The sequence below is a fragment of the Macrotis lagotis genome, chromosome 1 (genome assembly GCF_037893015.1).
Source record: "Macrotis lagotis isolate mMagLag1 chromosome 1, bilby.v1.9.chrom.fasta, whole genome shotgun sequence".
Lineage (NCBI taxonomy): Eukaryota > Metazoa > Chordata > Mammalia > Peramelemorphia > Peramelidae > Macrotis > Macrotis lagotis.
Window position 1 is genome coordinate 125,753,065 of NC_133658.1, and position 25,830 is coordinate 125,778,894.

General features: G+C 35.2%; 1 long non-coding RNA gene across 1 annotated transcript; it reads left to right on the forward strand.

The window, feature by feature from the left end:
• The first annotated feature begins 769 nt into the window (after positions 1 to 769).
• Positions 770 to 24,894, forward strand: LOC141514150 (uncharacterized). The gene is made up of 3 exons (XR_012475959.1): positions 770 to 933; positions 4,274 to 4,353; positions 24,685 to 24,894. It is a non-coding gene; the product is annotated as an uncharacterized LOC141514150 (long non-coding RNA).
• The last annotated feature ends 936 nt before the right edge of the window (positions 24,895 to 25,830 follow it).

The window sequence follows — 25,830 nt, forward strand, 5'->3', positions numbered from 1 at the left end:
TTATATGGAAAGTGATGTCAGCTTAAATCTTTGCTTTGTTGGCCTGTATTTTATTCCTTTCTTTTTCATTTTTCCATAATTAAAATACACTAGGGCTCATATTTGCCTTCCTTTTCCAAAAAGGAGAATATACGGTACCTCCCTTGGGGAGCAATGGAATGACCTTGTCCCTTCCTGATTAACTATCATACACACACACACACACACACACACACACACACACACACACACACGCACACACACATACTACCAAAGTAAAATTGTATTTGAAACTCATGGTCTTTAGTTCTGGAGAACAGAAAGCTCCCCAGTACCCACAATCCCATCAGCTCCATTGCCACATATCAAATTTCCAACCTTGATGTTAAATCCTATGAATGTTATTGGGGTATTTACCACTGTAAAGGTCTGCCACAGAGTTTAATAAAGTTCCATAACCACAAAGTTTCAAAGGAAACTTTTGGATTCTCAAATCCCTTAACACTTAACTTCCTCTCCAGGAGGTGCTATTTGAAATACACTAAGGGGGTTGTATGAGGAAATGAAAAGAGGGGCACACTTTTACCTCAGTAAGGAGAGGTATACTTTTGCCTTGACTGCAGAGTATTATTTCTCACTTAAGATTATCTTTCCTCATCTGGAGGTTCAAGTCACACACTGGGGCAGTGTCTCCAGGATGGCAAAGGTCCAGCTGAAATTGGAAAAATCTAGTTACTTAGACGTTTTAGCGATCTGATACCAAATAACTCTTGCTTCAGAAAGACTTGAATGTTTAGGCATCTTACAGAGAGAGCTACAGTGTTGTGAGTCTAGGAGTTGACTCATCGTGCTTTTCACTTCCTTGAAATTTCTTTGGAAGAAGCAAAATGAATGATGAACAGCACAAATGTATTGGGACCAGCCCAGGGGACAATAAACCTAAGTACCTAAGAAGTAAGTGGAATTTTTAACCTTTTTTTTCCCCGATAGAACTGGAGTTTTTAGCCTGTAGTCCTAGATCTTATTTTTTATGTAATTCGAATAGATGATAGATAGATAGATAGATAGATAGATAGATAGATAGATAGATAGATAGATAATGGATGGATAATAGAAATATATAATTGCTTATAATATGTATGTTATAAAATTATATGTAATTTTTTTAGTCATGCTACATAATTTACTTAAATTATTCTGAGAGGGGGGGTTTCATAGACTTCATCAGACTGCCAAAGAAGACCATAAGAGAAAAATGGTTTAGAACCCTTGAGAGAGAAAAAGAGTGGTGGTCAGAACCCTGGTACCTGGATCCACAAGAATTTACCTCATTTGCTTTGTGTAGATTGACCCTGAGCCCAACATCTACTTAAAAAAACAACAACCCTGAAAGTGAAAGTCCACAGACTTTACAGACTGTACTACTGGAGTTGCTAGTAAGCAAGTAGAAAAGTTAGTATTTTGTGAAAATATGAATTTATCTTTCCAAATCCCAGCTGCAGACCCATGTCACTACAGTCTCCAAAACTGCATTCATCATTCAGAAGAACATAGTAGCACATACTCTTAAACATTTTTCAATGAAGATAATTTTCTCATGAAAAAGGGTCAGGAGGTAATGATTTAAAAAAAGCATCAATTAATTTGTGTGGGAAAAAATAAAATATATAAGTTCACAGATTCTCCTTCTGTCTTGTTCTTTGTAAATTGAAATGTTTCTGCTTATTGATGTGTTTATTAAATTCACATCAAAATAAAGAGGGAAAAGACTTCCAAAGAAATTCCTCAGATACCAATACACTGAGTGTGTTATAGACCTGAGGTACCTGAAAAAATTTTAAGAATGTAAATGAGTATTGGTTCTAGATCTATTTAAGAAGGTCCACTATTTTGAAAATAAGTCAGATTCCTAGAATAATGAAGAAGATAGGTAGATTTATAGTAAGTACTTGGCCTGTAGTCATGAGGATCTGAGGTCACATCTAGCCTCAGATATTTACTCTCTGTATGATCCTGGACAAGTCACTGAATCTGAGTTTTCCATGTCAATAAAATGAAGACAAAAGATTACCTATTATACAGAAATCTTGTGAAGATCAGATGTGGTAATATTTCAAAGAGCTTTGTAAACTTAAAGGTGCCATTTAAATGTTGTTACTGTATATATATGTGAATATGTATAGATAATATACAACAAAAGAAATAGCATATTTTAAAAATATATTTAAAAATATATTTCCTGGAGAGCAATTTGTAACTATGACAAAAAGGCATAACTATGCATCATATATTTTGATCCAACAATACCACTACTAGTCTATATCCCAAAGAGATCACAAAAAGGGGTTAAAAAACCCCACTTGTACAAAACTATTTATATCACCTCTTTTTAAAAGTGGCAAAGAAATGGAAATTGATGGATGTCCATCAATTGGGGATAACTTGAACAAGTTGTGGTATATGAATGTGATGGAACACTATTTTTTTTTATAAGAAACCATAAGGGATGGGACTTCAGAATAGCATAGAAAGGCTTGCACAAATTAATGCTGAGTGAAGTGAGCAGAACCAGAACATTATACATACTAAGAAGAGCAATATGAGGTGAGAATCGACCCCCCATGGGTTTGATCATTTCTCTATTCAATAATCAGAGACAATACTAAAAGATTTGTAATGGAGAATACCATCTATATCCAGAGAAGGAACTGTGGAGTTTAAATACAGACCAAAGTTTACTATTGTCAATTTTTTTTTAAAAAAAAAAGTTGTCTTATGAATTACATTGTTTTTTTCACTCCAATTTTTTCTTCCATTTGGTTGTGATTCTTCTTTCATAGCATGATTAATATGGATCTAGGTTTAGCATGGTTATAGATATAGAGCCTATATTGTACTGCTTTCTGTCAGGGGGAATGAGGAGGGAAGAAAGGGAAGGAGAAAAAAAGGTAGTTGAAAACTACTGTTATATGTAGTTGGGGGGAAAAAAGAAAGAAATGGAAAGTTTTTTTTAAATAAATAAAAGGAACAGAAACTCCAAAAACAAAACAAAACAAAAATATATAAAGTTCTGTAAGAACAAACTGTCTCTTACTCACAGTGTGATTCTGCATATATTTTACCTTTTAGTGCCCCAGCCAACTCTCTCTAGGTCTTTGAATTGTGGATATGCATTGGTAGAGGGAGTTCTCTCACCTGGAATTGCCTATGCCTTTGAAATGAAGTAGGAAGAGAAGGAATAGAAAGAGAAAGAGGAAGAAGCAGAGTGGGAAGAAGAGGAAAAGGATGAGGAGGAGGAAGGAGAAGAAGAAGAAGATGATGATGATGAAGAAAAAGAAGAAGGAGGAGGAGGAAGAGAAAGAGAAGAAAAAATAGAAGGAGAAGGAGGGAGAGGAGGAAAGAGAAGAGGAAAAAGAAAGGAAAAGGATAGGGGAAGGGGAGGAGAGAAGAGAGGAGAGACAACCTCTTGTTTTATATTTTTGATCTCTTTCTCTTTTGATCTTCTCTGGAAATTTTCTACTTTGTTTATTCCATTTCCTGGAACTCTCATATTCAATTTTTCCTTGTCTACTTGTTAGTGACAAGGTCTCTCCCTTAATCCTGACATCTTTTAAAACTATTATTCAATATCTTTTGTTACTTTCACAGTCAATTTCTTGAAGAGAAAGAGGAAGACTTGAGGAGATAATAAAAAGTCTGCAATATTTGCTCTGGGGTAATGATGTTGATAGAATGTATGTAAGAAGAGAAAAAAAAGAGTGCCATGTAGTCGTAAAGGTCCAGTTGAGATATATAAAATAAGTTTGTAGTAGACTCAGTCAATTTGGTTGGGTGACGTCCTCCATTAGTCTTTAACAGCACACAAATATGAACAGAGATTTACATAATGGTGATTTATTTTCCTCTTTAAATACTTGTGAAGAAGTGATTAAGACAGTGGGCAGATCAGGTCAGAATACATGTCTGGTTATTATGTCCTAAGGGGACATAAATGAAATCATATTGATCTCTTGCCTTATCCTACAATGGCAGATGTTCTTAAACAAAAAGTGTTCCAAGCATTCCTGGAAGAGGCTAGAATTGGGACACTTACCCCTAACTATTGATTCATGAAGCCCCTGCTCTCTTACTTCCATCCAGGTGAGAGACCCATCCACTGCCCAGGCTCATACTCTCCAAATTGCCCAGGGTCACACAGATAGTTAGTGGCAGAGTGGGTTTCAACCCAAATCTTCTGAATCTTTGTTTGTTTTGTCCTATCTTCTCTGTCTTACAAATATTTTCATCTTTCTAGGACATGTGGGCAAAGAACCAGACCAAATAAACTTTTAATATGTCTTCCAGCCTTAGGAAACAACAAGCCTTTCTTATAGAGTAAGTATTCAGGTAAATGAAATTCATGTTTCAGCCTGTGGGAAAAACCCTGTCTGCAGTGGTCATTTCAGTTCCTTTGAGATAATTCATTTGTTTGCGGAACACCTTGATAAGACCCACAGTTCCGAAAAGGGTAATTTGTGGGGAAGGTCTTAGGCTGGGAATAGCAATTAAACTCTCCAGGTGGGAGCTGTATCCGGGAGAATTTGCGCAGAACAGTACATGTACTTTACCTTGACAGCTTTGTGACTTTCCAGGCTTTTCCACTGAAAGCCCTGGGATCCCAATGTCAGACCTTGAAGAATCACAAAATTGCCTAATTTTAGAGCGGGGGAAAGGAACTAAGAAACCATTGAGTCCAACCTGAATCAGAAAAAAAGAATGCCCCCTATAAGACATCTGTCAAGTGGTCCCCCAGCCCTTGTTTAAAGACCTCCAGGAAGGAGGAATCCATCACCTGTCAAGGCAGAACATTCTACTTTAAGGTGGCTCTAATTGCTAGGAAGTTTTTCCTCATAGAGAACTGAAATCTGCTTCTAATGTCTCTATCTTGATCCTTATTCTGACCTCTTGGGCCAAATAGAATCCACCTATTTTCTCTTCTACATGACAAGCCTTTGAACACTCATCTAACTCAGAGACTAGCCAGATACTGCTAGACTGAAGCCACAGGGGTTGGTAACCTTTGCACATTCCCATCCTTTACCTGCCTTTGCAGTTTGCCCTGAGTTCATTGCTCTTGGGTTGCTTGGTTCATCAATAGAAGTAGACTCCCCTGTGCTCCACTTCCACCCTCACTTCAGATTTCTAAGAAACAATTCTAACATTGTCTCTTAGTCTAAGGAGTTCTCCCTAGCAAGAACAAGGAAAAGGAAGTAGCAAAAGGTCCCTAGAGAACATAAATGAATCATCTATAGTGATATTTTTCTCATATAAAGAAGGGTATGCTTAGCAAGAATCATAGAATGATTACTTTCTATTGATAAGTTTGTATATAAGTATTGTTGGGATATTTATTTTTGTTTTATTCTCAACTTAAAAAAAACCAACATATTTCTTTGCCACAGTCTTCATATATGTTTATTGTATGAGGGTGTATATGTGTGTATGTGTACACACATACATTTATACATACACACATACACAGAGATATGAGTTTTTTCAGTTTTCCTTTGTCTCATTCAGGTAAAATGATATTCCTAGGATGCCTGTTCTTTCCATATCTTTCTCCCTGTTTGTGTAATCTTTATCTCATTCATTCTATTGCCTCCCATACTTCCCATTTCTTTCTCCACCTGAGACTATCAAAATAAAATAGCAGCATTCCCAGGTTCTCTGCCTTGATAGTAATTAAGATTCTGAGAAAATTTTTTTTCTTTTTCTTTTAGAGTGAAAAGAATTCTTTATTATATAATCTCTTCCATTTAATCATATGTATATTCCTTTGTTTCTTTTGTCTCCTGAATTTGTTTTTAAAAGATTCTGCTCATTTCTGACCTTTTCATTTAGCTCTCTTTTTCATTAAAGGTTCATATTTTATACATAGTATAATTATTTTTTGTTGTTGATTTTTGCAAGGCAATGGGGTTAAGTGACTTGCCCAAGGTCACACAGCTAGGTCATTATTAAGTGTCTGAGATCAGATTTGAATTCAGGTCCTTTTGACTCCAGGGCTGGTGCTCTAACCACTTTCCACCCAGCTGCCCCTACATAGCATTATTCTTCATTTTGCCAGGGAGATTATTCTTCATTGCAAGCTTTTATTTTCTATGGTTTGGAATACTGTTTTCTGCTTTTCTTTTTTAAATGGCAGCTTCCAAATTTTTTAAATCCTGACTCTGGTTCCTTGATACTTATACTTTCTTTTAGACTGCTTGGATTATTTTTCCTTAGATCTGAAAGTTTTATATTTACTAGAATGTTCCTGATCTTGTTGTTGTTATTAGGTTGTTTATGTTATGTACTGTTCTTCATGTTTGTTCATATTTTCTTGGTAAGGATACTAGAGTGGTTTACCATTCTTTCTTCAGTGGATTAAGGTAAACAGAGATCAAGTGATTTGCCCAGGGTCACACAGAATTTGTCTGAGCTCACATTTGAACTCAAGTCTTCATGACTCCAGGCCCAATGCTGAGACATTAAATTGCCTCTTAGAATGTTCCCTACAAGTTTTCATTTTGAAGTTTTTTAATGGGATGTGGATTCCTTCTATTTTCACTTTGACTTAAAATTCTAATAGATTTAGACAGTTTTTGTTTATAATTTGTTAATAAGGGGCATAGACTGATTGTCTTAGTTTTCAGATAGTCCAACGATTTTTTCTTTTTTAGAAAGATTTTATTTATTTTGAGTTTTTACAATTTTCCCCCTACCTTGTGTCCCACCCCCCACAAAAGGCAGTCTGTTAGTCTTCACATTGTTTCCATGGTATACATTGATCTAAGCTGAATGTGGTGAGAGAGAAATCACGTCCTTAAGGGAGAAAAATAAAGTATAAGAGACAGCAAAATTACATAATGAGATAACTTTTTTCCCTCCCTGATTTAAAGGTAATAGTCTTTGGTCTTTGTTCAAACTCCACAATATTTTCCCTATATGCAAATAGTATTCTCCATTGCAGATAGCCCAAAATTGTGCCTGATTGTTGCACTGATGGAATGAGCAAGTCCATCAAGGTTAACCATCACCCCCATGCTATTAGGGTTTACAATGTTTTTCTGGTTCTGCTCATCTCATTCAGCATCAGTTCATGCAATTGCTTCCTGAATTCCCATTCCTCCTGGTTTCTAATAGAACAATAGTGTTCTATGACATGCATATACTACAGTTTGTTAAGGCATTTCTCAGCTGAGGGACATTCACTTAATTTCCAATTCTTTGCCACTACAAACAGGGCTGCTATGAATATTTTTGTACAAAGTGATGTTTTTACCCTTTTTTCATAATCTCTTCAGGGTATAGACCCAGTAGTGGTATTGCTGGATCAAAAGGTATGAACATTTTTGTTGCTCTTTTGGTGTGTCTCCAAAAAAGGTTGGATGAGTTCATAGCTCCACCAACAATACATTAGTGTCCCAGATTTCCCACATCCCTTGTCCCACATCATTGTCCTTTCTGGTAATATTGGCCAGTCTGAGAGATGTGAGGTGGTATTTCTCTAATAAATAGTGATTTAGAGCAATTTTTCATATGACTATGGATTGCTTTGATTACCTCATCTGTAAATTGCCTTTGCATATCCTTTGACCATTTGTCAATTGGAGAATGATAGTCCAATGCTTCTAAAAAATCTTTTTGTCATTTTTCCTGGTGAATTGTTTCTAATAATATATTTTATACTTTCTTCTTTTCTCAATATTTTGTTTTCTTTTAATATTTTTGTTATCTCATGGAGTTGTTTCTTCCTGTTTGGTTCATTTTTAAGCTTCAGAGAGTTAAATTTTTAGGTAAGGTTAACAATTATCAGTTCTAAGCTTTAAACTCTCTCCATTCTTTCTTCAGTAGGTATTTCATCTTACCTCATTTAGTATACCCCAATAAACTACATGTAGACTCTTTCTTTTGATGATCTCTCTTTTTATCTTACTCTGTGTCTCTCCCTCTTTCTCTGTGTGTATGTGTGTCTCTCTCTCCCCCATAGTGTCTCACTCTGTGTCTCTCTCCCTTTCTCTCTCTCTTTCTCTCTGTAGCTCTCTCTCTCTCTCTCTCTCTCTCTCTCTCTCTCTCTCTCTCTCTCTCATCTCATCTAGTCCGCCGACCCTCCATTATATTATACTTTTTCTCCCTTGGAAGCCAATAGCCTGAGACTCAGGGAGGAAGCAATAATCATTAGTATTTATATTATACTTTAATGACTACAAAGTATTTCACATATGTCATCTCATTTAATGTTATATGAGATAAGTTCTATTATTATTTTCCAGGAAACTGAGGTAGATAGAGGTTAGATGACTTGTCCAAGGTTACACATCCAAGTCCAGTACTCTTTTCACTGAATCACCTAGCTGCCAGCTGACTATTAAAATTTCACAAGGTCCTATGCAAAAGAAAGAAGACATAAATAGACTGTTTCACCTCACACACAGGTTTACCCATTCATGAGATCACAGACCATGGACTAGCGGGAAAATAGTCATTGCCTCCACCAATCCTCTAGGGCTTAAAAGTCAATTAAAAGAATCCTTTTAGCTGACAGGAAGTTGAGGGTATTTGTGCCTTCTTTAAACTGGACAAGGAGGGAAAAAGTCCCTCCATTATATTAGACTTGTAGAAAGCTATGGTGTCATTCCTCATCTCCTGATTATTCTCCTCAAAATTGACCCTCAAAACACAGGAACTGGTAATCATTCATTATCCTTATTGCCGTCATCTCAGTGAGCACAATTTACCAATGTCCTTCCCAAATTTATTATTTAGTTGGATCTCTATTGTCCCCTATGACAAGTGGGCAATGGATAAGTCACTGGGCCTGGAGTCAAGCAAACCTGAGTTAAAATTCAACCTCAGATACTAGCTTTGGGACCCTGGGTAACTCATCTAACCTCTGCCTCAGTTTTCTCAACTGTAGAATGTGAATAATAACTGCCTCTCCTAGGGTTGTTTTGATGACCAAATGATGTTATATTTGTAAAGCACTTAATACAGTACCTGCTACATTATAGACTCTCTATAAATATTTATAACCTCCCCTTTCTTTTGCCAATTCAATCTACTGATAGCTCTTTAAAATGGTAGACCTAATTCTACCCATAAAAAGAGATAGACTTGTTCCCATGGCAATTCTTTTGGGCCTTCTAAGCTACCATTTCTTAAATGCTTCTTCATTCTTGGTAAGAAAGAATCAGTGCTCACTTTTTTCACCTATAGATTCAAGTTGAATCTTAGAACTGTCTTTATACAAGATGGTCACAAAGTCCTCCCTTGGCTCATTTATTAGCCTCTATCTGAAAAGCACACATTATAAAGTTTACTGCATTGACAACAGTGCTGATAGGTCTTTTTGGACAGCATTTCACTTCCTAATGCTCTTGGTCACCTGTGTAGACAGAAGGAGCTCACTCAAGTGAAAAGAGACTTTGGCCTCAGTTTGGATGAGTGGTCTCCATGTGTAGACAGCAGTGGTCATTTTTTTCCTGCCATATGTTCAGATGTGCTGATTCCAATATGGTTCTGATTATGCCATTATTTTCCTTTAAAGTATAATTTCTTTAAGAGGACTGGAAACTCCTGAAATAATTTCACCCCAATTCTGCTTGCCTCCCCCAAACAGCTGCTCACAATCTCAAGATCTGACAATCCATGACACAAGGAAGTTTTTGTTTTCCTTGGAATGTCAACTATTTATTCCATGGAGTTGGGAGTGAGACTTTGGAAAGGAATACTGATTTTGAATGCTTTCTTTTGGAGGAGTTAGGATAAAGGGAGAGTGATCCTGTTGTAATTACAAAAGCAGGATAATACAGTGGAGAGGATGGATGATTTGGAGTCAACAGATCTGAAGCCAAAGCCTGACTCTTACACAATCTGTGAGACCAAAAATAAGCCACTTAGCTTATCTGTGACTTTGTTTCTTCTTCTACAGCTAGAGATGGAGATAGAGATAATATAGTTTATATTCCCTCTCTCACAAGATTGTTGTGAAAAAAGTGATTATTATTGGGTCGTGGTGGATTGATATTCATTATTATTGTTGTTTGTCCTTCATTTTTGGAGAGGACCATTATATCAGGAAGGAAATTGGATATAAATGAGGGAGGACTATACCAAGTCACCAACCTCACTTTTCCCTCCAGAGCCATCTGGGTCCAGTGGCAAGATATGGATCCAGACAATTGGATATCTCATCTTGGATGCAGTAAAAGACCTTTTTAAACTAAGATCTTTTATAGGTCTTTGTTTGACTGAGGCAATTCCCATTCAGTGATTAAGGCTGTGGAAGAAAGAAATAGAATGGCCTCTTTTACCCAATTGAGTTTCATTAAATTATATATGGATAGTCATATGATTTGGATCTGTCACCTACTATTATTTTGCAAAGTAAGATTTTCACATCTCTTGGTTTTGATCAAGGAGAAATTATAGAATTCAGAAACAGAATTATATAAGTTGAAGTGATTTACCTTGACCCACAATCTCATGAGTGAATAATGATATTCCAAAAGTTGCCTAAGAAGACTTCCCACACAAGCTATTAATATAATTAGCTCAATGAAAAGTTATGAAACACAAAATGAAGGATAAATTAAAAAATTAAGAATTCTACAGAAAACACTCCCCCTTCAAGACTCAACTAAATGGTACCTTTTCATGAAACCATTTCTGGCCTTAACTCCCATAATTAGTCAAATATATATATATATATATACATATATATATATATATATGTATATATATATATATATATATATACACATACATACATACTTTCCCCAAACTATCTTGAATTAATTTTGTATATAGTCTTCATATTCTTATATTTGTGCATGTTGTCTGTCATATTAGAATGAAATCTCCTTGAGGGCAAGAGCTATTTCTATTTTGGCTATTTTTATCATCAATATTTATTATAGTATGTGGTATACATTAAGTGTTTAAAGAGTATTAATGATTGATCACAGAATTGTAAAAAATCATGAGATCATATAAATTAGTCACATGATTGATTGATTTGTATTTCTAGTTATAGAGTCATATCTAACAATTTTGACTCTCAATACAAATAGCACTAAAAATGTTATCAAATCAACTATTTAAAATAAATTGAGTTGGATGAGGTAAGGGATATCAGATCCTGGGGACAAGGCCCCATAGGATGGGAGAAATCTGATCACCACATATACTGACTCCTGTGGGAAGAGACCTGTCCTGTGGAGAACCTGGTACACTAAAGAGTCTGGGAAGACTAGTGAGGACAGAAAGCAGGGTAGATGAAGAGTAGGCTGAGGAAGAGCTCAAATGAGTTATTACCACTCAGGGAGGAACTAACTTCTGGTTTCAACTATTATATGACAGGCTCCACTTTTTTGTTTTGTTTTGTTATTTTCTATTTGCAAAGGTGCTAGTAGCACCTTCTAAACTTCAGTACTCTGGGACAAAGCCCCAATGGTCTCATTCTTTTTATGATTGTCCCCAACTATAATATATCCTCCTAAGGGACAGGGACTACCTCTTATATTTTTTTTGTTCAATGGAATATATAGCATTATATCATATACATAGTAGAGGCTTAATAAATATTGATTGCTAACCCAGGTATAATGATGGTCAAGACAAATATTATATTTGCCACCTTCCTCTTTTCATAGATACTAAATCAGATAGTGTATGTTGCATGGAGGGAGGGAGGAAAAGAGGAAAGGCAGACAGAAAGTATGATATTGTGGAGGGATTGATATGGGAGCAAAAATAAACTTGTAAGGATTCCAGGATTGTAGTCATATCACATCTCTTTACTTTCGGACAACTAGGGCATCAAATATCTTGAAGATAAACAGTTTAAATAGTCATCTTTCCTTGCCAACATATCCACTAAGTTTCTGGACTTTGTTATCATCAGGGAACATAAATGCCCCCCATGAATGCCAAAATGATTCAACTCCTTTTTTTCCTTCCCCCTTTGGCAATTTCATATATTCTAGTCACTGCAAACTCAATTCCCCAGAAAATTGAGAGAAACCCAATTTACTTCCCTTCCCAAATGTTTATATTCATTCTGGCTTATTGCATTAAGAATCTCAGTACCAGTTGAGGTTTCAGACATTGCTAACAATGTCACACTTCAAAATAGAGGAATGATGGAAGGAGAATTAATTCCTGATTCATGTAGCAATAAATTGGAGCATGTCGACTTGAGCAATAGTTTTGCCAAGTACTTATGCTGCCTGATTTTATTTACAGAATGTCATCATTTTCCAAAACATTATCATTTTCTTTTTCAGATCTATGCCGCCTGTCTAGAACATGCCTCTTGGAAGGATTTACACATAGCGATCATCTGAATCCTTTAATTTATAAAACTGCCTGGCACTATGCTCATTAATGGCTGATGAAAGCGTCAGTCTAAGGAAAGCATCAGGGTGGCTCTCACCTGGCAAGTTTAATTGCTGCAACCAGACTAGACCTCTTCCCAAGAACTTCCTTGAAAGGAACTCACAATCCTAACCCTGGGAACCTTGCAAGAATGTGTTATCTAAGTGGAAGTTGAAGGGGGCAGGGCAGAGTGTGGTTTGAAAATGTGATTGTCCCATTGGTTCAGTGTTGAAGATGAGGTCATAGAATACAATTTGGCAGAGCTCCACTTCACCCAGGTGGGCTCTGTGATACCTTTAACCTACTTGCTCAGGTCCAAGACTACTTTCCCATTTAGAGCACTGAGAACATTGTCCAGAAGACAATGAACTTTACAAGATAAAATCGTAGTTCAAATGATTTTGACATCTGTCAATTAATGGTACAGTGATGACATCATACTCCCTGTCTTTTTGTTCCCTTCATGCTTTCCTTCTTCTGTCTTTCTTCCTTTCTCTTCTTCCCTTGTTTTGTTTCTTTCTCTGCTCTCTATCCCATTCCCCTTACTTTCATGTCCCTGCCCATACCTTTTCTTCTCCTTTCCTTCATTTTCTATATTTTACCTCTGTCTCTCTTTCCTTTATCCCTCTTCCTTCCCTTCTCTCCTCTACAGGTTTCTGAATATGATAATAATATTCTGTTGACTAAAACTCAAATCAAATTGCTGTCAGATCAATGAGGAAACATTGTGGAATAATAGAAAGTATACTAAAATCAGAGTTAGGTCACTAGATTTAAAACCCCAGATCCACTAAAAGTAGCATTAGAAAGGTCATTTTACATATCAGAGTCTCAAGGTCAGGTCCTGGAATAGATGATACTTATGGCTCACTTCCAGATCAAGAAAAAAACCCAATACTAGTGTCCCAATGAACTCATCATCTCATCATAGAACTTAATCCATGGACTGTTGTTTTATTCCTTTGTCTTTCATTTTTGAAGAAGGCCAATGACAAAATGAGATGATGTCTTGACTTTCATGCAAATTGGATTTAAGTGAGATAGAATCACAAAAAAGTCATCAGCCTTATTTTCTCTTCCAGAGTTATTGAAGTCTACTGGAAGGACAAAAGTCAGGATGCCTGGCAATAACCTGTAATGCAATGGATGACCTTGGCATCTTTGATGGTCTCATCAAGTTCTAAGTGTTCTATTAGTGCCTACTACAGCTGCCTTCATGGCCATTGGAACAAATTATTCTTATCCACCCATTCCAATCAGGGAAGTCTTCACATGCTTGAGATGAATATCTCCCTACCTCACCAATATGTTTGAGACTTGTTGATTACTCTCAACTTGGTTTTGCCTATCTACCAAGATGGTTTATCAGGATGTGGACATTGCACTTGCTACAGCATCTTGAAGTGAGAGGTATATAGGTTGCTCAGGGAGGACTAGCACTTCTGATATGTGAGATTTTGCCAAGGCTTCTCATTTTCAGGGCTTCTCATTCACTTTTAATGTTCACTTTTCTTCATTGATTATTGGATAGATGGAGTAAGAGATGATAGCATGCAAAGCCTTATCTAGTTTTCTATTTCCTTAAATGTAGAAAAGCAAATCAGATCAGGGACATCTCAAAACTCATAGCAGGAATTCTAGGATGTATTGTTCAGTCTGTTCTGGGTAGTTTCTCAGTCTGTTCTAGATAGTCTACAGTACAAGGCAAATTTGAAACCCAAAGGCAGAGAAGGGAACTGTGAAAAACATCCAGCCAACTGCCCAAGAGAGAGACATGATATTTTATGATTTTCAGAAAACACTCTTGGCATCATCTTCCAGTTTTATGGAATAAGAGGAAGTTGATAAAAAAAAAAGTCTGACTGGAGGCAGCTCATTGAAAGACAAGCCAAAAATTAAATCTGAAGAGAAAAGGCAAAATTTCAGAGGGAAAGTGTTATAACTGATAGACTACGAGTTATTTCTTTAAAGATCTTTAAATACCTTAATATTCTTTCTTTAATTACACTATGAGTTCTTTTGTCACCCAAGGAAAAGTGATTGGCACTTTGTGAATCTCCAGTCATACCAATATTATCAAGCATTTAGCTGCACAAATATCAAAAGCACAGAACCCAATTGATCCATTTGTCAGTTAACCATCAAAGAGCCATTTGGAAAGGTGATTGCTTGGAATTAACAGATAGAGGAAAGAAGAGAATGAGAGATTGTGGGTAGGAAAGAAATTATGGGAGAACAAAGTAGAACAAGTAAACAAGAGAATTTTCCAATGTCTTTGGATAGTCTGTGGTCTTTCATATGAATTATCTCAATTTTTCCTGTTGATTATTTCTTCATCTCACTAGTACGCTGACTGATGAATTCCAATGGCAAGATCCCTTGTTTATAAGGGATTTGATTTGATCTTAAGTCAACAGGATATTATTATCATATTCAGAAACCTGTTCATTGCTAATGGTAGGGAAATCATTTGGTTTAGATTCAGAAAACTGTTAAAAGACACAGTTCTATCACTTATAAACTTTTTATCCCTACATACAGTGAGGGATAGAATGGCTTAGGCTGAAGTTAAGCAAGTAGAAGTTAAACTTTGGTTGGTCAATAAGGGTTTTTTTTTATTTCATATGATCATTTTCTTATAGGAAGAAAATAGGTGAGACCAGTTAGTTAATGTTCTCTCCATCTCTGAAATTTTTTGATGAAATCCAGCAAGGCTTTTATACCACAAAAATTTCTAGGAGTGCCTTTGTGAATCATAGGGTCATAAGACTAGAGATAGGGAGATACTAGAGAATATATCTTCTTTTATAGATAAAGAAAGGTGAGGTGTTTTGCCTAAGGTGATTAATTTAACATATATCAGACACAGATTTTCAACCCTGATTTGAAATCTAATGCACTTTCCTTGAATTGTACTGAGAAAGTTTGGACAGCCAAATTTTAGCATGAAAGAATCGAGATATATACATATATATATATATATATATATATATATATATATATATATATATACTGCCCAAGGGTCACCCATTTCATTCTCATGTACCCCAAATGCCCTAAGTATGTTGGTCAGTTGATAAATATTTTGTAATGCTACATTTTCAGAGTTTGAAAGTAGCATATGAGCACTGCTTTATGATAACTGGTAATGAGCTAGCATGCAGGAGTCAAAATGAAAATACTTCAGGATTATCTCCAAAACACTTGAGAAAGGCCATTTAACACAGAATTACATCCAAAGTGAGCTATGCTGGAATACAGCATAGGTTAATTCTAATTTTCTGAACATTCTGCTAGGATTTTTAAGTTATATCCTCTAAAGTGCCTCCCTTTCAAACCAGTTATCTGATTACCCATCAGCTTCTTCTTCATTGGTTATCAGAATGGAGGCAAGGAAATCTACTCTATTGCTCTATACTCATTATCACAGACTCAAATGGGAATTTGCACATTTCATTTTAACACATGCTAGTCCAAGATGTGCTATCTCTAGGCACCTGAGTGATGGTCGAGAAGAGATCACATGTTCATTTGATGGTAGCATTCTGCAGTTCTATGCAGTACAACAATATACCTTGAAACAAAATCCCTTAGGATTCTTAAGAGTCCTCTGGTCTGAAGAAGGGAAAGGGCTTTAAAGGGATTAGTAAAGGCTTCTAAGAAATCAAATAGCTCTTACAGAACAATAGTTGCATGAGTTAGAACTAACTTTTGAGCTAACTCTAAATGAATCAGAAACATATGGTTGAAACTTCCTTGCAAATTCAAAAGTGGGGGGGGGGGGTGGCTAAAAATTCAAGGGGAAAGGACTGGGCACAAAATACATTGTGAGTTTTGCCAAGTCCCAGACCCTAGAACAATAGTTTCAGCTACTAAGGGTTGCCAGGTTCATCAGGTCTATTTATTAGTTTATAATGTAGAGATCTATAGAAATTCCCCCCCCCAAAAAAAAAAGAAACAGTGATCTCTGAGACCAATACCTGGGTCACATTTCTAGTTTTTATGTGTTACAAAGGGGGCAGTTTGCCCAGCATTCTCTCACTGAAAACTGGCTTGGAACATATTAGAAACTAGATGGTGACCTCAAAGGAGCCCCAAGCAATGCTCCCACCAACCTCTCAAACAATTTTCATTAAAACCAGAGTATTAGAAATTGAATGATAGTTGAACAAATCAATTGTTGCTAAAGAATATTCCTCTAATCGAGTCCTGATGGCTTTACAATGCACAAAAGAATGTGCTGTGCTTTTTAACAACTCCTTCACATTCCCCATGACAAAGGAACCCAGCCCAGAAAATCACTTAGGAAGACTGGGACAACAGATGGTGGACTGAAACTGAACAATGATCTCAATAATTGAGGCCTCAGAGATGTGGTGAACACTTGATAAATTTTGCAGCTGGATATCATCAAGCTTGGGCACTAATGTTTCAATGGAATGACCAATATGGCACTAGGGATAGATAATGTAGTTACCTAGCAGGGACCTGGGAGAAGGAACCCTTTTTAAAGTTTTGTTGTATAAACACATATTTTAATGCCCTCAAATTCTACCCTTCCCAAAACATAGCATTTATTTTATGGTAAGTTGAGATTCCTGTGTTATAGCCAAGGCTCAAAGCATCTGCTAGGGAGTAATAGTAAGAGAGAAGGACTGTGTGTAGTGGAAATGGAGAGACTTAAAACTTGTATAGACAATGGCTGATTGAAGTTTAAATCAGGTCTCATTAGTTTTGTGATCCTAGGCAAGTCATTTTGCCTCAGTTTTCTCTACTACAAAATAGAGATGTATTGTTGCTTTGAGGAGGAAATGTAACAATATTTGGAAAGCACTTAGAATTTCCTTTCCTTGTTCCCTAGGGAACACAAATTACTTGTCCCAGCTCTTGGACTGAAAGCAAGAACTGTGGACTACATGTGTAAAAATATTCAAGACTGATGGGTTCAAACTAGGCACAGTGGAGGGTGGTATAGTGGAGGGCATGCAACACAGGAGAGTGGTATGATAGAGGGCATGTAACACAGGAAATTAAGTCCAGATTTGAAGTTTAGCTTTACCACGACTTGATACAATTGAAATCAGTTCTTCCCAATTCAGGGGAGATGTGAGACCTGTATTTAGGTTTTTGAAAGACAGTCAAGTAGAAGAAGAATAAAACTTAGTTAATTTGGTCTTAAAGAGCAGAAACTGGAATGGATGTAAATTGCAAAGAGACCAATTAAAAAATTTAGATGTTATGTCAGAAAAAACTTTCTAAAAATCAAAGTTGACCAAAACTGGATGGACTGCCTTGATGAGTGTTGTGCTTTTCATTCTCAGAGGTTTACAAGGCAAAAGATGATGACTGCTTAATGAGTATTTTGTAATAGAAATTCCTTTCATATATAGATTAGACAAGTTGCTCATTGAGGTCCTTTCCAATCTCAGATTCTATGAATTTAATTCAATTAAATAAGTATTTTTAGATACCTACTATATATAAAGCAAGTGCTTAGTGCCAGGAATACAAAAGCAAAACCAATATTTGTACCTGTCAACAAGGAGCTTAAATACTACCACATGCAATCTTAAGTTGTTTAAACTCTTTCTGACTCAATTTCCTTTGATGATCATGCTTTTACAACTTATTTTACAGGGTTATTTTTACTGATATTTTATTTTTTCAATTACATGTTATGAAAGTTTTCCAACTTCATCCATATGCATATTTTATAAGTAACACAATTTTCTTCCAACCTCCCTTGCCCCCCCCTCAGCAGGAGACTAGTGAATATTGTATATGTACATTTGTGTTTAATATGTTTACATATTAGTCATTTTGTATATGACAAATTAGGACTAAGGGAAAAGTAAGAAAACCATAGGAAGGAAAATTTAAGTGAAAGTTTTTAAAAAGTGAATGTAGTGTTCATTCAGATTCTGTGGTTTTTTGATTTTTTTTTTCATCCGGATGTGGATGGCATTGTCCATAACGGGTCTCCTAGGGTTGTCTTAGCTCTCTGAACTGCTGAGAGGAGCTGCATCCATAAAGATTGATCAATTCAGTGTTGTTAATATGTTCAATTTTCTCTTGGTTCTGATCATTTGACTCACATGAGTTCATGTAATTCTTTCCATGTTTCTCTAGAGTCTAACCATTCATGGTTTCTTATAGAACAATAGTACTCCATACCATTCATATACCATAACTTCTTCAGTCATTCCCCAATTGATGGGCATCCCCTCATTTTCTAATTCTTTGCCACTACAAAAAGAACTGCTACAAATATTTTGGAACATGAGGGAACTTTCCCGCTTTTTATGATTTCTTCTGGCTATCAGCCTAGTATTGGAATTTCTGGGTCAAAGAGTATGATCAATTTTATTGCTCTTTGGGCATAGTTCCATGTTGCTCTCTATAATGGTTGAATTAGTTCACAACTCCATCAACAAGCACATTAATGTCCCAATCCTCCCACAACTTCTTCATCATTGATTGTTTTCCCTTTTTGTCATCTTAGCCAATATGATAGGTATAGGATGTTACCTCATAGATATTTTAATTTGCATTTCTCTAATCAATAATAATTTGAAGCATTTTCCATATGATTATATATAGTTTTAATTTCTTCATTTGAAAACTACCTGTTTATATCCTTTGTCCATTTATCAAATGGGGAATGACTTGTAACCTTATAAATTTGATTCAATTCTCTATATATTTTAGAAATGAGACCTTTATCAGAACCCCTAGCTATCAAATTTGTTTCCTAGCTTTCTGTTTTCCTTCTAAACTTGGCAGCATTGGTTTCATTAGGGCAAAACCTTTTTAATTTAATATAGTCTAAATCATCCACTTTGCAATTTATAATGTACTCCATATCTTACTTAGTTATAAATTTCTCACCTTCCCTAGATCCCACAGAATATTTTTTGATCTGTTAATTGGTCTATGGTATCACCCTTTTAAACCCATTTTGACTTTATTTTGGTAAAGGGTGTGAGATGTGGACCTATGCCTGATTTTTGCCATAATATTTCCTATTTTTCCAACAGTTTTTGTCAAATAGTGAGTTCTGATCCCAGAAGCTAGCTAATGTCTTTGGGTTTGTCAAACAATAGATCACTGAAGTCATTTACCACTGTTTCTTTTCTACCTATCATAATCCATCAGTCTATTACTCCATTTCTTAACCAGTACCAGGCAATTTTGATGACTGCCACTTTATAGTATAATTTAAAATCTGGTACAGTTGGGTCATCTTCCTTTACATTTTCCCCCCTTGTTATTCTTGACCTTTTAGTGCTTCAGATGGATTTTGTTACTATTTTTTTTCTAGCACTGTAAAATAATGATTTGTAGCTTGATTGGTATGGCACTGAATAAGCAATTTAATTGGGGTAGAATTATCATTTTTATTATATTAGCTTGGCCTAACCATCAGCAATTGTTTAAATCTGACTTTATGTGAAAAGTGTTTAACAACTGTGTTCCTACAGTTTCTGGGTTTGTCTTGGGAGGTAGGTTTCCAAGTGTTTTATGTTGTCTACAATTACTTTAAATGGAATTTCTCATTCTATCTATTGACCTTGGACTTTGTTGATGATTTATATGAGTTTATTTTATATCCTGCTACCTTGCTGATGTTAATAATTCTTTCAAGTAATTTTTAGATGATTTTATAGAATTCTCTAAGTATATCATCATATCATTTGCAAAGAGTGCGAGTGTTGCTTTCTCATTGTCAATTTTAATTCCTTCAATTTATTTTTCTTTTTATTGCTAAATTTTAGCAAAGAGATTGTAACAAGTTATGCCTAGGCTAATACACCATGACCAGGTATATTCAATATACCCTAATGAAACCAATGCTGCCAAGTTTAGAAGGAAAACAGAAAGCTAAGAAACAAATTTGATAGCTAGGGGTTCTGATAAAGGTCTCATTTCTAAAATATAGAGAGAATTGAATCAAATTTATAAGGTTACAAGTCATTTCCCCATTTGATATATTCAATACTATATTGAATTGTAATGGTGATAATGGGTACCCTTGTTTCACACCTGGACTTATTGAAAATGCTCTTAGTTTATGTAATATATAATTTGTTGATGTTTTAGATAGATATTGCTTATTATTTTAAGGAAAATTTCATTTATTCCTATATTCTCTAATGTTTATAATAGGACTGGACATTGGCTTTGTTATTAATATGTTCAATTATGTTGAATGTTTTCCTAATATTGAATATCCCTGCTTGATGATCCTACCAGATCATGATGTATTAGCCTAGGCATAACTTGTTACAATCTCTTTGCTAAAATTTTATTTAAGATTTTTGCATCAATGTTCATTAGGGAGACTAGTCTATAATTTTCTTTGTCTGTTTTGACTCTTCCTGGTTTAGATATCAGCACCATATTGTGTCATAAAAGGAATTTCGCAGAAATCCTTCAATTTTTTAAAAATAATTTATGTAGAATTTAAATTAATTGTTCCTTAAATGTTTGGTATAATTCACTTGTAAATCCATCTGGATCAGGAGACTTTTTCATTTTTGATACTGCTATTTTGGTATTTTTCTTTCTTTTTTTAAATCAGATTAACCAAGATTAATCTATTTTATTGGATTTTTTCATAAAACCAACTCAGTTTTATTTATTAGATTGTTTTCTTGCTTTCAGTTTTATTAATCTCTCCTTTGATTTTCAGAATTTCATTTTGGGATTTTTAATCTGTTCTTCTTCTAGTGCTTTTAGTTGCATACTCAATTCTCCTCTTTCTCTATTTTATTCATATAAGCATTTAGAGATATAAAATTTCCCCTTAAAACTGCTTTGACTGCATTCCATAAATTTTGCTATGATATCTCATTGTTATCATTTTCTTGGATGAACTGGTTGATTACTTCTATGATTTGTTCTTTTATCCACTCATTCTTTAAGTTATTTAGTTTCCAATTAATTTTTGGTTTAATTTTTCCATGGCCCTTTATTACATGTAATTTTAATTGCTTCATGATCTGAAAAGCATGCATTTATTATTTCTCCCTTTCTACATTTGATTTAAAGGTTTTTATGCCCTAGTACATGGTCAATTTTTGTATAGGTGTCATGTATTAGAGAGAAAAAAGTATTTTCTTTTCTATCCTCATTCAGTTTTCTCCAGAAGCCTATTATATCTAAGTTTTCTAAGATTTTCTAAAATTTCTAAGATTTTATTCACATCCTTAACTTCTTTCTTGTTTATCTTGTGGTTAGATTTACCTAATTCTGAGAGAAGGAGGTTGAGGCCCCCCATTATTAAAGTTTTGCTGTTTATGTCTTCTTGTAATCCATTCAACTTCTCCTCTAAAGATCTGGCTGCTATAGCACTTGGTGCAAACATGTTTAATAAAAATATAACTTCATTGCCTATTGTGCCTTTTAAGATTCTGTAGTTTCCTTCCTTATCCCTTTTAATGAGATCTATTTTTTGCTTTTGCTTTGTCTGAGATCAGGATCACTAAATCTGATTTTTTTATTCCAGCCTTTGCTTAAAATGTGTTTCTTGTGAACAACATATTGTAGGATTCTGGGTTGGGCTTTTTTTAGGTTTTTTACAAGGCAAATGGGGTTAAGTGGCTTGCCCAAGGCCACACAGTTAGGTAATTTAGGTAATTATTAAGTGTCTGAGGCTGGATTTGAATTTAGGGACTCCTGACTCCAGTGCTCTATCCACTGCACCACCTAGCCGCCCCAGGATTCTGGTTTTTAATCCATTCTGCTATTTGCTTCCATTTTATAGGAGACCTCATTCCATTCATATTCACAGTTAAGATTACTAATTCTGAGGGGTGGTGTACAAATAATAGCACAACAGTGCATCTCTTTTCAGTTCTGGAGAACAGCAAGCTCTGTATTATTAAGCAGTATCATATGATAGATTAGCCAAGAAATCTAATGCAAATTCAGACTGTACCTGAGATCCAGAACTAGGGAGTGACAGTTTTGTTGTACACTGACTCCTGATCTGAAAAGACATTTTAGCTCTGGGCATTTCACCTTAGTAAAAATATTGATCAGCTGGAGAGTCTTGAGGAGAGTAATGTGGTAACTTGGTAAGATCCATACCAAATGAGTATTAGTCAAAGGAAATAGGCAGATGTAAAATAATTTCTCAAGGTTGTTTTAATTTTCAATATTGATAGGGACAGCTAGGTGGTGCAGTGGATAAAACACTGGCCCTGGAGTCAGGAGTACCTGGGTTCAAATCCGGTCTGAGACACTTAATAATTACCTAGCTGTGTGGCCTTGGGCAAGCCACTTATCCTGTTTGCCTTGCAAAAACCTAAAACAAAACAAAAGATTACTAACTCTGTATTCCTCTCAATGCTGTTTTTCCCTATTTCTACTTTTTCCTTTCCCCTTTTCTTTTTTACCAGTGTTTTGTTCCTTTCTCCTTCAACTTTTCTTTTAAATTTAAACTTAAACTTTCCTTTCCCTTTTACCTTCACCTTTTCTTTTATTAGTCTCTTCTTCCCTTACTTTTTCTTCCCCACTTATTTCCCTGTAGGGTAGAATAGATTTTTAAACCTAATAAAGTATGTTATTCCTTCTCTGGGCCAAATCTAGGATTTACTCAGTGTTCACACCTCCTTTCTTTCCCTCTTCTATAAAAGGTCTTTGTGTCTCTTTATCCACTAATACCTAACTTTCTCCTAGAATTAGTCTTTTTTATATTTTTATTGTTTTAACCTTATTTTGTACTTATAACCTCTTTGTCAAAATATATTCATATTATCTCTCCTGATAGAAATACTATTCTCAATGGTTGATTAATAAGCAGCATTGACTCATAGTCACTATATATCCCTTCCCTTCTTCTGTCTCATTAAAAATACACTTCTCAGGGCAGCTAAGTGAATAGAGCACCTACCCTGAAGTTAGGAGGACCTGAGTTCAAATTGAACCACAGACACTTAATACTTACTTAGCTGTTTGACCTTGGGAAAGCCAGTTAACCTCATTGCCTTTCAAATAATTACCAAAAAAAAAAATACATTTCTCAAGAGTTATAAATCACATCAAATCATAATCACTTTATAATTTACTCCCTTTTCAAGTACACTCCATAAACACACAATCATCATGAGCCTAAGCATCATGCAAAGTCAAATCATTTCATGAACCATTTAGACCACCAAGCATACTCCCTCCAAATTTAGCTAAAGTGTCAAGCAAAACAAAAATCTCTTCATGACGTCCAGTCTCTCTTTTTTGTTTTTTTTTTTTTGCAAGGCAATGGGGTTAAGTGACTTGCCCAAAGTCACACAGCTAGGCAATTAAGTGTCTGAGGTTGGATTTGAACTCAGGCCCTCATAGGATAGAGTCCCTCTTAATAGCTGCCCCTCCAGTCCTTCTTAATACAATCCCTCCCTCTGTCTCTATAGTAAACCAACCATAGCCCTATAACTGGCCCAAACCAAAGTATTAGGTATACTTTTTCCCACTATCCCTTTAGCACCTCAACTGTGGTGGTAAAACCCTCATTAACTAAAATATGGATTAAGGCAAGAGCACTTCCTTATCTATGTAAAACCCTTCTAAAGTAGCTCCCATCTAACTAAGGTATCTAATAAAGTAAGATCACTTTTGATTTAATTATGCATAGAACCTCTAAGTACTTTAAGGACTGGGACACCTTAGGGTTATTATTAGGAACAAATTAGGATCAGCTGGGTAGTATAGAGGATAGAGTACCTTCCCTGGAATCAGGAAAACTTGATTAGAAATACAATTTCTTTGAAAATTTTAATGTGTCATTGATTCATAAGATAGTGAAGAAGAGAAAAAGGGGAAAAGTTATCTGCTGCACAAGCACACAGTTAATATTTAATGTGTCTTCAGATCTGATAGATATAGATTCATTTTAATAAATAAAATGTAAATCAGAAGACCAAGTAACAATATCTAGAAACTTATCACAAGGTTTGGGGTCAGTCCTTAAACTATGTCCCTCAAAACCTATGGAAAAGCTACCATTTTTCTTCGAGTGGACCACCCATAGGCACATGATCTCTAAAAATAGCTTCCATTCAATGATATTTACCACTAGAAGGATAGATGAGAGCATTTATCTGTTTCTATCAATACAAAAGGTGTTTTCCCCCCTAAATTTGAAAGGCATTTAATCTTTCTGTCAATGGAATCTATAAGAATCTTAGCAAGTTTTGGGATCAGTAGTAGTTGTAGCAGTGATAGTAGTAGTAGTAATAACAATAGCAAGAAGTGACATGTATCTATCATTTTCTATTATAATACAATATTATTTATTGTTTTCAGGTCCACAAAGAACTTATACCCATTAACTCATCTGAGAGGAAAACAGACTTGAAGAGATGAATCACTTTCAAAGGTGACATAGCTAGTATACATTTGAGAAAGGATTGAAACCCAGGCTTCAGTTCCAAAGGACTCATGATGAAAAATGCTCTGTACATTCAGAGAAAGAAACTGATGAGTAATCTATACATTTTTTTCACTTTAGTTTTTTCATGGCTTGTTTTCTTTTTATATGTTTCTTCTTTCACAAACATGACTAATATGGAATTAAGTTTTATATGATTACATATGTGTGTATATATTTATATGAAACTATATCAAATAGCTTACTATCTTACAGAGGGAGAAAATTTGGAACTCAAATTTTTAAAGAAATGGATATGAGATTTATCTTTATATGTAAATGGGAAAAATAAAATATTATTTAAAAAAAGAAATGCAGGTTATCTTTTGACTGTGAGTTCCTATACCACATTGATTCTGTCCAACATTTTAGACAAGAACCTTCTTCTTTCCAAAAAACACTGTCAGAATTCAGTGGCATGAGAGGTTTAACTATTTCTACTGAGTTAACTATTTATTAACTGGCTGCTAAGTGGACTGGTAATATAATTACTTAAAATAGTCAAACCATTTGTGTACATAGATAAAACTGAAGAAACTAATCAAGTCAAACTATGTAGTTTTTTATATTGTGAATTAGGGAAGCATCATCAATAAAGGAAAACCTCCTGCATTCAGAGTTGGCAGGACCTGGGTTCAAATCTTACCTCACTCACTTCTTAGCTCTGTGTCTATATATAAATATGAATTCATATATGAATTAAAACTGAACCTCTTTGAAGCTATTTTTGTCCATAAAATGGAGCTTTTTCCATAAAATTGCATGCAAAATACTTATTAAGCCTTAAAACAAATTATAAATGTGTGTCTATTATAATGAGTAAAAAAGAAAGCTCAGAAGAAACAAGGTAAAATTCCCCCTTCTCACAATCAAACTTGCCTTGCTTGAAACAGCACACATAAGTCAAATGTTACTGTCTGGTCAATCATGCTTAGCTAGGTCCTGAAGATGCAAGCCAGGAAAAGGTCATGACCTGCAATATACTCATGGATGAGATGAGATTTATCAGACAGCAGTCTAGT